Source organism: Pan troglodytes, chromosome 17 (assembly GCF_028858775.2).
Source record: "Pan troglodytes isolate AG18354 chromosome 17, NHGRI_mPanTro3-v2.0_pri, whole genome shotgun sequence".
In the NCBI taxonomy this organism is placed as follows: domain Eukaryota; kingdom Metazoa; phylum Chordata; class Mammalia; order Primates; family Hominidae; genus Pan; species Pan troglodytes.
Window position 1 is genome coordinate 34,054,711 of NC_072415.2, and position 15,657 is coordinate 34,070,367.

Below are 15,657 nucleotides of genomic sequence, written 5' to 3' on the forward strand. Positions count from 1 at the left end.
ACACATTGCTGAGATCAACTTTATGCCAGATGATTTTCTATTAATTAGGGATCTAGAATGAGTAAACTGTCCCACGCACATTTACAATGAGAAACAATTATTCCATAGTATCAACAACAAAAGGCCATTGTTTACTCTGAGGAATTAAAATGTTGCATCACTGAATTTCTGATGTGCTCTAAATACCTTTCATTTTTCTGTCATTCTCTTCAAAAGACACTGACCAAATTAACTTCAAGAACACACCACTGGTGATACACCAGAGAGCACCAGGGCAGTGGCTGAAAGTTTGGGGTAGGCAACAATTACTTAGAGAGAACCCCCAAGAGAGCACTAACATAATAGAAAAATTACAAAGTGGACTTCATTAAAATTAAAGACTCTGTTCAAACAAAGAAGAAATTAAAGACTTCTGTTCATTATTAAAGAAATGAAAGGGCAAGCTACCAACTAAGAGAAAATACTCATGATACGTGTATTTGATAGAGGATTAGTATCCAGAATACATAAAGAATTACTACAAATCAATAACACAAAGACATACAAACACATTTAAGATGGACAAAACTCCCAGACACGTCACAAAAACAATGGCTAAGGAAAACATGGACAAGCATTCAAAATCAATAAGAAAATATAAATTAAAACCACAGAACGAGGTACCATGTCATACCTACAAAACACCAAATGTCGGTGAGGATGTGGAGCAACTAAAATTCTTACGTATTTCAGACTGCAGTGCAAAATGGTACATATTCAGGAAACAGTACAGTAACATCTTACAAAGCTAAACACACATCTCCCCTATGACCCAAAAGTTCTACTCCTACATAGTGAAGAGAATGAAACATGTCTGCAGAATGGTATCTAGAAGAACATTTATAAAAGCTTTTTTGTTCATAACTCCAAACCGGAAAAAAAACAAATTCCATCAACAGGAGTACAGATAAGCCAAATTGTGGGATATTCAAACTAACATAGCATTCACCAATAAAAAGGAAAGAGCAACGATATATACAATAGGAATGGAAGTCAAGACACGGTGTTGAGTGACCAACGCCACATTCAAGGAGCACACGCTCTGTGATTCATTTATAATGCAGTTCAAGATAAGACTAATCCATAGTGGCAGAAATCAGAGCAGTGGCTGTCTACGGAGAGTGGGGGATCGACTGAAAGGAGTCAGGGAGAACATCCTGGAGTGATGGAAATGTTCCACATCTTGACTGGGATGTTAGTTACATGGGTCCATGCACCTGACAAAACTCACCAAATTTATATGTAAGATCTGTTACTTTCACTATATAAAAATTATACTGCAACCACGAAACAAACAAAAAGAAACTATAATGTAATGTAACTTGTTGCTATAGATTAGCATTTCTCAAACTTTTGGTCTTAAGATCAATTAAACTCTTAAAAATTATTCAAGACCCCAGGGCCAGGTGCAGTGGCTCACGCCTGTAATCCTAGCACTTTGGGAGGCCGAGGCAGGTGGATCATGAGGTCAGGAGTTCAAGACCAGCCTGGCCAACATGTTGAAACCCCGTCTCTACTAAAAATACAAAAATTAGCCGGGCGTGGTGGTGGGCGCCTGTAATCCCAACTACTTGGGAGGCTGAGGCAGGAGAATCACTTGAATCTGGGAGGTGGAGGTTGCCAAAATCGTGAGTAGTGAGCTAAAATTGTGCTACTGCACTCCAGCCTGGGTGATGGAGTGAGACTCCATCTCAAAAACAAAACAAAACAAAAAACAAAAAAAACTCTTATTGAAGACCCCAAAAGAGTTAGTTTTTCTTTCCCTTTCATTGATCTCTCCTTTTCTTTTTTTTTTTTTCTTGAGATAGGGTCTTACTTTGTCATCCAGGCTGGAATACGGTGGCACGATCATGACTCACTTGCAGCCTTGACCTCCCAGGCTCAGGCAATCCTCCTGCTTCAGCCTCCCAAGTAGCTGGGACCACAGGCAAGTGCCACCATACTCACCTATTTTTTCTTTCTTTTGGTAGCAATGGGGTCTCCCTATGTTACCCAGGATGGTCTCAAACTCCTGGACTCAAGTGATCCTCCCACCTTGGCCTCCCAAAGTGCTGAGATTACAGGTGTGAGCCATCGTATCTGGTACAGTTTTCTTTTAATGTGGATTTTATCTACTGCTATTTACCAAATTTTTAAAAAGCTGAAAATAATTTCTTGACTTATTAATTCATTTAATAAAAGTAAAAGTGATATGTTAACCCAAATAACTTTTTTTTTTTTGAGACGGAGTCTCGCTCTGTCACCCAGGCTGGAATGCCATGGCATGATCTTGGCTCCCTGCAACCTCTGCCTCCCGGGTTCAAGTGATTCTCCTGCCTCAGCCTCCCAAATAGTTAGGATTACAGGTGCCCACCACCACGCCCAGCTAATTTTTTGTATTTTTAGTAGAGACAGGGTTTCACCAGGTTGGCCAGGCTGGTCTCGAACTCCTGACCTCAGGCAATCCACCTGCCTCGGCCCCCCAAAGTGCTGGGATTTACAGGCATAAGCCACCGCACCCAGCCCTAAATAACATTTTTATAGAAAAAGACTGTATTTTCCAAAACAAAAATAGTTAGAAGAGTAGCATTGTTTTACATTGTTGCAATCTTTTAAATGTCTGGATTAAGAAAGGATAACTGGATTCTCATAACTGTTTATGCATTCAATCTGCGATTTCTTACATCAAGTAGTCTAGAAACTTTATTGTAAACATTTAAGTGAATGATAGGAAAAAGGCACATTTTTAGTAATATAATGAAAACTGTTGTAACTTTTTTGTCCCCTGAAAGGGCCTTGAGGACCCCTACTCCCCACCACAAGAGTCCAAAATCTCTACTTTCTAGAACCACTGGCATAGACAGTCAGCAGAAGGACTTTCCTTTTTCCCAGTACAGATTTAAGAAATTTTGGAACAAGGCAGCTAAAAAAAAGAAAAAAAAATTCGGCCAGGCGCAGTGTCTCATGCCTGTAATCCTAGCACTTCAGGAGGCCGAGGTGGGTAGATCACTTGAGGTCAGGAGTTCGAAGCCAGCCTGGCCAATATGGTGAAACCTTGTCTCTACTAAAATACACAAATTAGCTGGGTGTGGTGGCATGTGCTTGTAATCCCAGCTACTCGGGAGATCGCACCATTGCGCTCCAGCCTGGGCAACAGAGCAAAACTCCATCTCAAAAAAAAAAAATCAATGCATTCAACAAATATTAACTACATTTCAACTACTATAAGGTTTTGAGGATATTAGGAAGCTGGATAAATAAAATATCAAGGAATATTTACAGTTGAGATACTTCTGTTTCAAAATGTTATTTCATTTCTGGAATCTGCTTCAGAAACTTTTTTTTTTTTTGAGAGGTAGTCTTGCTCTGTTACCAGGCTGGAGTACAGTGGTGTGATCTTGGCTCACTGCAACCTCCGCCTCCCAGGTTCAAGCGATTCCCCTGCCTCAGCCCCCTGAGTAGCTAGGACTAAAGGCGCACACCACCACACCTGGCTAATTTTTTTTTAATTTTAGTAGAAACGGGGTTTCACCATGTTGGCCAGGATGGTCTCGATCTCCTGACCTCGTGATCCACCCGCCTAAGCCTCCCAAAGAGCTGGGATTACGGGTGTGAGACACCACACCCGGCCTTCAAAAACTTTAAAACTCTGGCACTTCCACTAAGTGGGCTTAAAAATATTTGAAATAAATAAGATAGTCTGAAACAAATATAACCTTATTTTAATAAGACAGAATTCAAAAATTTCAACCAACATACTCATCTTTAGTAGTTCACCTGACTGCCTAAAAGTTCGATATGATTTTTCATATTCTCTTAACATTTAAATCTGAGAGTAAATACTGGTTTTTAGTCACACAACTCACAAAATCTCACCTTAAGTTGATATAATTTGATTTTATCACAATGAAAATGATGCCCTCAAACAAGGGAAAATGTTTGCCCTCCAAAGGTGATAAGATGTATTCCACGGTCGTAAAAATACTATTTTTCTCAGTTGTGTACTCTTAATTAAAACTTTAGTTGTAATGTATATGAAGATTCAAGATCTTCAAAGTTATATATGAAATACTTGGCAAGTTTAATATACAGAAATCAACACAAAGTGTCTAAAATTTACCTATACAATTAAATTCCTGAAATTTGCCCATCCCCATTTCAACAGAAGCAGAATTTAGGCTGGTCTTAAAGAGGCCAATCACTTAAAACTCTTCCTGCATGACTGTTATAATAATGTACCCTGTACCTAGTTTCAGGTTCGAATTCAGACAAATACAGTCATCACAAAGTTCTCTCTGTATATCTAGAATGCCATTCTGAAGCCTAGTATGAATGAGCACCATATCTTACAACTTAGTCAGAGACGAGGGTGACTCAACAGCTGGGTATTTAACCTGCTGTTAGACCTCTCCAACTAAAATTAGCGTAGCATCTTAGAAGCAGGTCAGTACAAGTCTAAGACAAGAGCTCTAAGACTAGTCATATACCTTTTTTAGTTATGAATCTTTAAAAAAAATCCAATGATTTGGTTTCCTATTTTAAGTTTAATAATTTGATGTGGCCAGGCACAGTGGCTCACGCCTGTAATCCTAGCACTTTGGGAGGCCGAGGCAGGCGGATCACTTGAGCTCAGGAGTTCGAGACCAGCCTGGGCAACATAGTGAAATCCTGTCTCTACTAAAAATATAAAAAATTAGCCAGGCATGGTGGCGCAGGCCTGTAATCCCAGCAATCCCAGCTACTCAGAAGTTCAACTGCTTGAACCCAGGAGGCAGAGGTTGCAGTGAGCCAAGATTACAACACCACTGCCCTCCAGGCTGGATGATAGAGTAGGACTGTCTCAAAATGATAATAATAATAATCAAATCTGATGTAATTATCTGATATTACTATTTAATTTTGCTAATATTTCCATAACTTAAAATTATTTTTCATTTTTGATGTTGTAAATGACTTATCTATAGTCTATGATTGCCACTTAACAAATCTGGCTCTACACAATAAAAAGGTTAGGGTGGTCTTGTTTTACAAGAGGTTTTGCTTGTTTTGACTTTAATAAGTTAAAATTGTATGTACACAATTTTAAACTGATTTTCACAATGGATTTCTAAAATTCAGAATTCGTTGTCAAGCTTCAAGAACACAGTACATTTTCTTTTTATTTCTCAGTTTATCACCATAACTGGATTAACAGGAATGCTTACAGAATCTTCACATTTGAAAGCAAAAAGGAAATGATGAAAAAATATCTCTGAACCAGGCTTTTAGTTTACTAAGAAGATGTCATTTTAGGCAGCTGGATTCCCTTACTCTAGGCCTGCTTCACAGAGTTCAGCACAGTCCTGGGGAAGGAAAGATGAAACAGGAAGGCAGACCTTAACCTAGGGACAAGGTCACTATTCTTTGCTCACCTTTATCTCTAAGAATAACTTAGATTTCATGCAACAGGTGCTGGAACAGACGGATGTGAAGTCATTGAAATTAAGTGAAAAGTGAGAGTAGATCATGGTCGTTAGGACCTAAAGGAAACGGTCTGAACAACAGAGAGATTAATGCAATGCATGGTGAATGCTGCACAGATCAGAGCTAACTACCGTCATCCCTAAAGGATTAACTAGGTCTCCTGCAGTGTGGAGCTCTCTAAGGAGCAGAGAGGCTTCAAGGTGGTGAGCACACATCTACTAACATCTCTCCACATTCCAAAAAGGATCCAAAGCTGTCTTATTACTGGTAATTTTGTTGGTTGGGGAGGGGAAAGAAGCCCTTCCTGACTATAATAGAAATCTCTTGGGCTCTCTATCAAGAAAGGTTATGTCTCAGAACTTGAACACCTCCAGTTGGATTAGGAGGCTGGTGGTAGCAGTAGGCTGTTTGGTGAGACCTGGAGTTCTCTACTAGAAATGTAGGTTTGAACTCTTGATAAAAATTGTTGATCGTTGAATGTAACTCTGGAGCAAGGCTGTTTTTAATAGGCTGTATGTTATCCGGAACACTGCAGACAAGGATTTCTGATCACCAAAACAAGGGTTTGAGGAAAACTGTGCAAAAAATACTTCACAACAAGAGAAGACAAAAAAGGAAGCAGAGATGGACTGAATAACAGAAGTGCCCTTCTGCAAATATGACTGTGTTGCTTTTCATGGCTCTGAACTTTCCAGACTAACTTCCCTTCAAACCACACCTACTTTTTCAGAATAAATATAACAATTTGTTTGTGCTTTGCTTTAGCTACTTCCACAGCCTGATTTAACTTTGTTTATAAATGATCTGAGATGCTTTTGATTGCTTACCATCAGAGGGATAGAATTTCTAGGAAGGGAGTTGAGTTTCTGGTTCCTTCCTGCTCTGTGATACATAACACATAATATCTCCAGGGTTCTCTGACACGTATGTTATTTTCCCTTCTGTTTCCTTTCGGACTGCTCTGAGCATAGTAAAATACCTGTCCTGCATAGGACTGCATCCTTCCCCTTTCCTAAAGCAGGTTTTTTTTCTGCTGAGAAAGATTACACAACGTCCTAAAACACACAATCAGATCTGAAATTTACTATGGTAAAATGGATATTGTATGCTAAATTTCAAATCCTGGCTGAACACTGTGCTGTATCAACATGATACAATAGCAGGTCATAGCCCAGACAATGAGAACATATCACATTTTATGCAATCAATGTGTTTTGAAAAGAGCTGTGTATAAACCAAATTTTTCTGAGGATTCTAAAACACAAGGCAAACCAACCAACCAACCAACCTGTAAAGGATCTAAGTGGTTTTTAAAACAATCACTTCCTTAATTTATTTACCTTGCAATATTTTTATTATTATATATGGTGTTTTCTGAAAGAGGAAAATTCCTCCTAAGCTACCAAGCAAAGCAAATAAGGCCAAAGAACTCCGTGTCCCCTGAGGCGATTTTCTCCTTTAGGCAAAATTTAGATTGGCACAGCTCCAAAGGAAAACAGATACTTCAGTGTATTTGTAGAGACCAAATCCCTTAAGTCACCAGAAGTCAAGATACCCAATCTATGATTTATTAGAAGATGTGGGCAGAAGAAACAGGTTAAGGCAGACCATTAAAAGGCTGTCACTGTGAAAGATATTTCCTAGGCACTCAAAATCTTGTGTTCACGTGTGTTGGGAATGGGAGGGTTGGGGGAAGAGGGTACATCTTTGGATAAATGGATCGAGATGCCAAGCAAGAATATACGTTTTAATAAATATTTAACTGCTTCTTTCTGTTGACATCCTGGGGATTATAAGTGTTTACAAAGTAAACTTGAAATAGAAATTGGATATTTACCTAAGATATTGAAAAAGTCCAGGGATCAAAAGGAGAAAATAACGAGACCTCTGAATGGGGAAAGTAGTATCAAGGGACCCAGGTATAAATAACAGAGCTTACAGCCTCTCGTCACCTCTTGTTTACATTTGACAGTGTAACTTTACAACCAGCTTTGTGGAGACCAGACACACCTTTGTATTCTCAATAAAATGAAAAACTGGCCCAGCGCAGTGGCTCACACCTGTAATCCCAGCACTTTGAGAGGCCAAGGCGTGTGGATTGCCTGAGCTCAGGAGTTCGAGACCAGCCTGGGCAACACAGTGAAACCCTGTCTGTACTAAAATACAAAAAAATTAGCTGGGCGTGGCAGCGTGTGCCTGCAGTCCCAGCTACCTGGGAGGCTGAGGCAGGAGAAATGCTTGAACCCGGGAGGCAGGGGTTGCAGTGAGCCGAGATAGTGCCACTGCACTCCAGCCTTGGCGACAGAGCGAGACTGTGTCTCCAGAAAGAAAAAAGAAAAAGGAAAACCATGTTCATGGATTTTAAATATATGGGCAATTTTTCTTATTTCACATTTACCAACAGAAAACAATGTTATTCTAAGATCAGTACTTTCTTTTCAGCTACCTCTTTCTTAAATTCCAGTTTCAAAGGACAATACAAACTTCCAAAACTCAAACATCTTTTCATATAAATTAAAAAGAAGGACAAAAACAATTTTATTTACCTGTTTTTGTTTAGGGTTCATCAGTTATTTTTTTTTTTAAAGGGGAGGAAAGGTTTCAGCTGTCTCCGAGGAATAAGACTACAAACAACTGTCAATGCAGTAGCAATGAACATCCTTACCACTCAGATTGTTATTTCTAAATATTATTTCCCACTAAAATGAAATATGGCTCCTTAGAGAAATAGCTGACTCTATGTCTGGGGCAGGAAACAAATGATGTAAGCCTGAAACACTTTTTTCTTATCAGAAAGCAAGGCAGCTATCAAAGACAATGGAGTTATTGCCTACAAATATCTATAAAAAAAATTACCAGAGAAACCAATGAGGGTCCTGTCAGATGGACACAGAAGATGACCCAGAGGGGCTTACTCTGACCAAAGCGGGGGAAAGATACTGTAATAGATTTAAACAAATCCAACCCATGGGCTCATATATTACCTTTGTAGGATGCTAGGGAACCAATATATAGATCATTTTATAAGGAGGTGCTAGGAAACTCTTCTTTATTTTTTGAGACAAGTTTTGCTCTTTTTTTTTTTTTTTTTGAGACAGAGTCTTGCTCTGTCACTCAGGCTGGAGTGCAGTGGTGTGATCTCAGCTCACCGCAACCTCCACTTCCCGAGTTTAAGCGATTCTCCTGCCTCAGTCTCCCATGTAGTTGAGATTACAGGCACCCGCCACCATGCCCAGCTAATTTTTGTATTTTTAGCAGAGACAGAGTTTCACCATGTTGGCCAACTGGTCTTGAACTCCTGGCCTCAAGTGATACACTTGCCTCTGCCTCCCAAAGTGCTGGGATTACAGGTGTGAACCACTGCACCCTGTCAGAAGCTCTTCTTTATAGATTTTCAGCTAATAAATGTAGAAGGAATGACAGAATTGAAAGACTACTGTTTTGTAGCACCTAAAGAAATAAAGATGAAGACAATGATCAACCACTAAATCATTAGGTGAAAGACTGTCAGGCAACTTTATCATGGATGTGTCAGATTGTCAATGACTAAACCCAAGAATCAATCTCACCATTACAGAAAGAAGAGAATCAGAGAGCAAATGCTCTCTGATTGATGTCATAGGAAGTACCTATGGTTTGTGTACCTATGAATTTTGTGCTAAAAAACTGAAACATAAATCTGGCCACACCTTTGTAAATAACCATCAGTCCACAGGAAATTCAGGAGTAAAAGAACATGTGGAATGATACCCCAGGAATACAACCAGCAATATCCAGATGGTAGAATACTCTACAGAACAAATGACCAGGTTTCTTGAAAAATAAATGGCAAGAAAAAATGGGGGAGGGAAGAGGAAACCTGGAGTAAAATGACTTAAGAGACATAGAAACCAAAGGCAGTATGTAGAACTTTGGGATCCAATTACTAAATACCATTTTGGATCCAATTACTAAATGACATTTACAAGACAATCAAGGAAATGTGAATACTAACTAAATACTTGATGATAATTAAGAAATTATTATTATACATGATAATAGTACTGTGGTTTAGAGGCAAAAAAGACTCCCACTGTTTTAGAGATACATACTGAGTTATTTAAAAGATGAAATGAGTGCCTGCTTTGGCAACACATATACTAAACATTGAAATGATACGAAGATTAGCATGACCCCTGAACAAGGATGACATGCAAATTCATGAAGTGTCCCATATTTTTTGTAGAAATCAGTTCAAGTAATCTACTGTACAACATGGTTTTTGTTTTGTTTTTTTTGAGATGGAGTCTCGCTCCGTCACCCAGGCTGGAGTGCAGTGGGGTGCTTTTGGCTCACTGCAACCTCTGCCTCCCAGGTTCAAGCGATTCTCCCGCCTCAGCCTTCTGAGTAGCTGGGATTACAGGCATGCACTACCGCGCCTGGCTAATTTTTGTATTTTTTGGTAGAGATGGGGGTTTCACTATGTTGGCCAGGCTGGTCTCGAACTCCTGACCTCAGGTGATCCACCCACCTCGGTCTCCCAAAGTGCTGGGATTATAGGCGTGAGCCACCGCACCTGGCCCAACGTGGTGACTATAGTTACTAACAATGTATTATATACTTGAAAATCACTGGAGAGTATAAAGTGTTCTCACCATAAAAAATAAGCATGTGAGGTATGCATATATTAGCTCGATTCATCCATTACACAATGTGCAGTATATATATTTCAAAACACCATGTTGTACACTACAAATATACAATTTTTGTTAAAAAGCTATGTCCTTAAAAAAAATAAAGATAAAATGGTATAGCTTGGATTTGCTTTAAAAATAGGAGGCCGAGCGCAGTGGCTCATGCCTGTAATCCCAGCACTTTGGGAGGTCAAGGTGGATGTCTTGAGGCTAGGGGTTCAAGACCAGCCTGGTAACATAGCAAGGCCCCATATCTGAAAAAAAAAATTAATTAGCTAGGCATGCTAGTGACTCCTGTAGTCACAACTACTCAAGAGGCTGAGGTGGGAGGATCACCTGAGACCAAGGAGGTTGAGGCTGCAGTAAGCTATAATCACACCACTGCACTCCAGCCTGGGCAATGGGGTGAGAACCTGTCTCACAACAAATGAAAATAAATCAGAACATTGATGTAGTGGTTTATAGATGAAACCAAGTTGGGCACATGGTAAATGTTGAGGGTGAATGATGGGAATCAAGGGTTCATTACATTATTCTACTTGCAGGCATGCTTGAAAATTTCCATAATAAAAAGTTTTAGAAATGGGATTATTCATCTGAAAATATTTTTTATTTCTCTTCGTACATAAGTTTCTTAGCTCTTTGCTATTTGGTTGATTTAAGCATAGCCTTACAGATTATGGCTGCCCTAGAAAACTGCTCTGATTTACCTACAATAATCACTCATCTAGACTAGATGAGAACAAGTGCTTGGAGTCTGGTGAAAGTATGTCTCACCATCATTTGCTTAGAAAATGCTAGAACTGGAAGCAGTTCTAAAGAGTCTCAGCCCGTTTCCAAAAGAGCAACTCCTATCTGCTCTTTAAACTAGGGCAGGATGAGGTCAATGTCCTGAGGAAAGATGCCACACAGTTTTCCCAGAGTAATTCCTGGCAATAAGCTGGGCAACTCAACTTGGGTTTGTGAAGGTAATTCTCATGAATCTAGACTCAGGCTGCCTTGTTTCTTCTTCCTAGCATACTTGAAGTGACCCCATGGCCTAGCCGCTTGTTAGTCCTGGATGAGGTTTTCAAATTGGAGCCCTATTCGCTCGATAACCACTCTAGTCTCTTCCTGCCAGGCTGGCACTCCCTCTCATTTATTATGTCTCCAAATGCACTTTTGTGGGAGAGATGGATGTCACACGTAATGAGTGGCCTGCTGGCTTTTAGTCCTCTGCTTCAGCTGCTGCCATTCAACTTGCCAATCTGTTCCAGGTGTCCAATCTCCACTGGCCTCTGATGACAGACACCTGCCGTGGCAGGACTGCCAACAGTCCGCCTACACCACAGCACAGTGGTGCCCTCGTCTGACCTACATGCCTTTTAGAATACCAAGCATCTTCTTCCTTTACTATTCCTCTGAAAGCTTCTCATTGCCTGCTCCTTGGTCCCTAGTTCTCTTTTCTCGCTTGGGAGAGTTGAGATAGGCTTGTGTCCAGCTTGTGAAAGAGGTGGGCTTCACAGCAGAGCTGCTTGTGCTTCTAGTGATGCTACTCATTCTTTTTATTGCAACCCTCTACTTTCCAGGATAAGTACTCTAGGCAGGGAGCCGGGAGACAAAAGGAGAGCACAGGCTCCCATTGTCTTGGGAACCACTGTTCCCTCCAGCCCCCAGCCCTCACCACAAATCTGGCTCATTCTGGGCAGGGCTCTTGCTCTTTTCCTTACTGCTCACTGCTCCTGGGTTCTCTGAAAATCAAAGGTGTAGCTTAAGTGCTCCTGGTCACTACATGATGAGGAATTACCCCAAATATTTCCTGATAGACAGAGTATTTTTCTACCCAGGGCACCAGAGGATCTCTGGGTGGGGTGACTTGCTGCTAACTCTATTCCCTGATCTAATGACGTCTGAGCCCAGATCATCTATCCCATATCTTTAGGAAGTGAGATTTTGTTTTGTTTTGGTTTTTTTTTTTGAGACAGAGTCTCGCTTTGTCACCCAGGCTGGTGTATAATGGCATGATCTTGGCTCACTGCAACCTCAGCCTCCTAAGCAGCTGGGACTACAGGCGTGTGCCACCACGCTCAGCTAATTTTTGTGTTTGTAGTAGAAATGGGGTTTCGCCACATTGGCCAGGCTGGTCTTGAACTCCTGGCCTCAAGTGATCCACCCGCCTCAGCCTCCCAAAGTACTCAAGCATGAGCCACCGTGCCTGGCCTAGGGAATGAGGTTTTAAAACCAAGGTAGTTTTTTTCTAGTGATTAAATGTATTCATGTTAAATAATTTTTATTTACCACTAACAACATTTTCTCAATATAATCTTACTTCCTGGAAGGTATTTTCTTAGCTTACGTTTTCAGCCTCTTTGTTTACCTTCAATTCGTGGGTGCATTCCTTGTGTAAATGCTTCGTGTGCAGTGACAACTGTTATGTTACACTCCTCTTTCCTACGGCTAAGAACTAGAATCTAAAGCAATCAGAAGGGTGAATAAACTAAGCAATCACCTGGGGTCCTAATCTACCATTTCAGCAAAATAAACCTCTGAGGTTCTTAGCCACATTTATTACAGAAGGCTTTATTCAAGCTAATCAAGTGCAAGTAATTAGAATCAGACAGAAAAAAAGTCCCTATCATATTTCTGTTATAAAAAATCCTTCCCTATCTTAAACTTGTAAAGATATTGTACATTTTCTTCCAAAGTATTTAAGTTTTGAACTTCCATATTTAAGTGTTTGATTCATCTAGAATTCGTATTTACATTTATGAAATAGAGACCCATTTTCTTTTTTTCTTCCATATTAAATGATTATCCAAGCACAATTTACCAAACCATCTATTCTTTCCCTCACTAATCTGCTATGCTAGCTCTATTACATATACCAGGACAATGAATTTTTGTTTTCAATAAGTTCTATCTCTTTCAGAAAGTTTCATTATTACACCCTTTTTTCCCCAAGACTTATTCCTAGGTATGTGACTTTTTTAAAGCTACTGTAAATATCTTCTCCCTCAGTTTTAATTGTAGTTTGTGTCTGTTAATGGTCCACGGAAATTTAATTGGCTGATTTTGTATATGGCAGCCTAGCCAAACTTTCTTACTCTAATAACTTCTACAAGTTTTCTACGGTGACGATGTCATCATATTTTTTATTTCTAAGTTTTATGTCTGTGTGTTTGGGTGTGGCCTCCAAATAATACTGAATAAAAAAGATGACAGCAGGCATCTTATTCCTGATAAGAACTGTTTTAATATGTTATTGTCAAGTAGTTTAAGTTTTAACCAGATGAAGTTTTCTTCTATTTGTGATTTGCTAATGTATGTACTGATCATTTTGAATAACTGTTTAATTTTGTTGAAATGTTTAAAATCTATTAGGTTGACCATATGGTTTACTCCTTTAATCTATTCATGTTAATATAATGAATAACATTTACAGAATCATAACATGGATCCAACAGTTTCAGATTCTGACTAATTTGCTTTCTGTTAGTATCATCTACCCTGTATTTGGCGGCAAGGTTGAAGTAAATATCAGTATCTTTACCAAATATAATAAGTTGGGTAATATTGCTAACAAGTTAGAAGATTAGAGCTCAAAATAAACATAATAAATTAGGTCCAAGCTTTGAGAATTGCTCCCACGGAATGTGGCCAAGATGGCAATAAGCTCTGTAAATATAAACCTGACTACACTACGGTGTCCACTAATTTTCCACAAAGCAACTTGATATTTTCTGGAAAAAAAGTACCACAGAAATGAAGGTGGTGAGATTTTAACAGCTTCCACATTAAACTTCTGTTGCACAAATAGTTCCATGGCTAAAAAAGAAATTAATGGTTGAAAACGCTTGTTCTATTTTACAAGCAAAAGTTAAGCTGGGATTTAATACTTTCTATGTGAACTACAATTTATAATATTCTCTTTTCTCATTTTAAAAAATACACATTGTCTCTCTTTAAAAAATAGTTTATAATCCATATGTTTCCCATGTCTCCCTAAATTTATGTATTTCCCAGGGGGTACTACTGGTGGTATGGGGTGAGGGAGAAATGCAAGGTTCCTATGGGAAAGTTAAATAAATCATAAGTAAATGATTTTTTTTTAATAGTAAGGAAAACAGAAATCTACGACGAGGTCAAATACAATTTTCACATGAATTTTAAAGATAAAACACAAGACTTCAAATAAATTTTTTGGTCACTTCAGGCTGATCCCCCAGGTCATGTAGCAACATATGCCTGTTTTTCTAAAACACAACCCAAACTACTATGAATACAAATTATTCTTGATATCAATATAAAAACTGTCTATTTTAATCATAGATTATTTATTATGCAATGTAGGGTGCAGGCAAGAGGGATGTGATAGCACTGAATACTCTTGTTTCCTATTCTAAAATTAAATTTTTAAATTATCTGTGGCATATGCTCTATTTATTTGATTAGAGAAGAACTTTATGAAAAAAGGGTTTTAAAAAACTCCTATGAAAGCTACTTTTTAAAAACAGGAATTATGTATTCCCACATATTACACTGCTGACAATTTCCTAAGTTTTCCTCTTTCACTTTGAACAACTGAAGAACGTCATACTACATTTATAGGTTTAGTAAGCTGCATCTCATTTATCAGTTACACTTTTCTGGTTAGGTCACCTGCTTGCATTTCTTTGTATTCTTCCTTAGTGACCTGTCCTGATTGCATTTGTTTTTGAAAGTTTAATCTCATCTTAACTTTCACATTTGTACCATTCTGGGTTTGACCTTAGAACACAGAATGTATGAATATGGTATAATATAATTCTGTCAAATGCAAAATAACTACTGTCATGATTATAGCACACATACGAAAGAACTACTGAGTCCTGACAAGCAATAAAGAAATCCCCTGTAGCTACAGCAGAGGACAGCATCTAAGCACAATGCTTTTTCTGATATTAATAATACTGAATATCTGCATGCTTCTTTGAACTTTCCAAAGATTTCACCTGTGTTCTCACCAGACTGGCATGGTGTATGTGTTAAATAGTTAAAGACTGTCTTCTCTTTAGAGATTGGTAGGTCTGCCAAGTTTACTGTTAAGTATTTCATGTCTTAAATAGAATTTTGTACTGAACTCCAAAGAAACTGATAGTAACTACAGAGGGAATCGGGAAAGACACTCACTGCTGGACACATAATTTGCAATTATAAGCATGTTTGGAGGACAACCTTTAACCCAACAGAAGAAAACTGTTTTTATCTAGTTGGTTACCTAAAACTCACTAATCTTTTAAAAATAAATACAAACTGAGACATTTTTTGTTAACAAAGGGAAAATACACATAAGCCAGAGAAGTGATGCACACATTTTTTTTCTAGAACAATAGTCAAAACCATTGTGGCCAAAATCATAGTACAGAAATGGAATTAGAGTTACACAACCTACAAATGTTAAACAAAAAACTATTTTCCAGAAATTACCATTAATAACTCCTTACCCAAAAAGTAATTTTTATAATGACAACAGAATACATCCTTC

General features: G+C 38.7%; 1 protein-coding gene and 1 non-coding gene across 8 annotated transcripts in view; one reads left to right on the forward strand and one right to left on the reverse strand.

Moving 5' to 3' along the window:
- OSBPL1A (oxysterol binding protein like 1A) overlaps positions 1-15,657 on the reverse strand; it is a 233,095-nt gene that overhangs the window by 45,599 nt on the left and 171,839 nt on the right. The gene's annotated exons all lie outside the window — the stretch shown is intronic.
- Positions 9,597-9,701, forward strand: LOC112206350 (U6 spliceosomal RNA). The gene has a single exon (XR_002940572.1). It is a non-coding gene; the product is annotated as a U6 spliceosomal RNA (small nuclear RNA).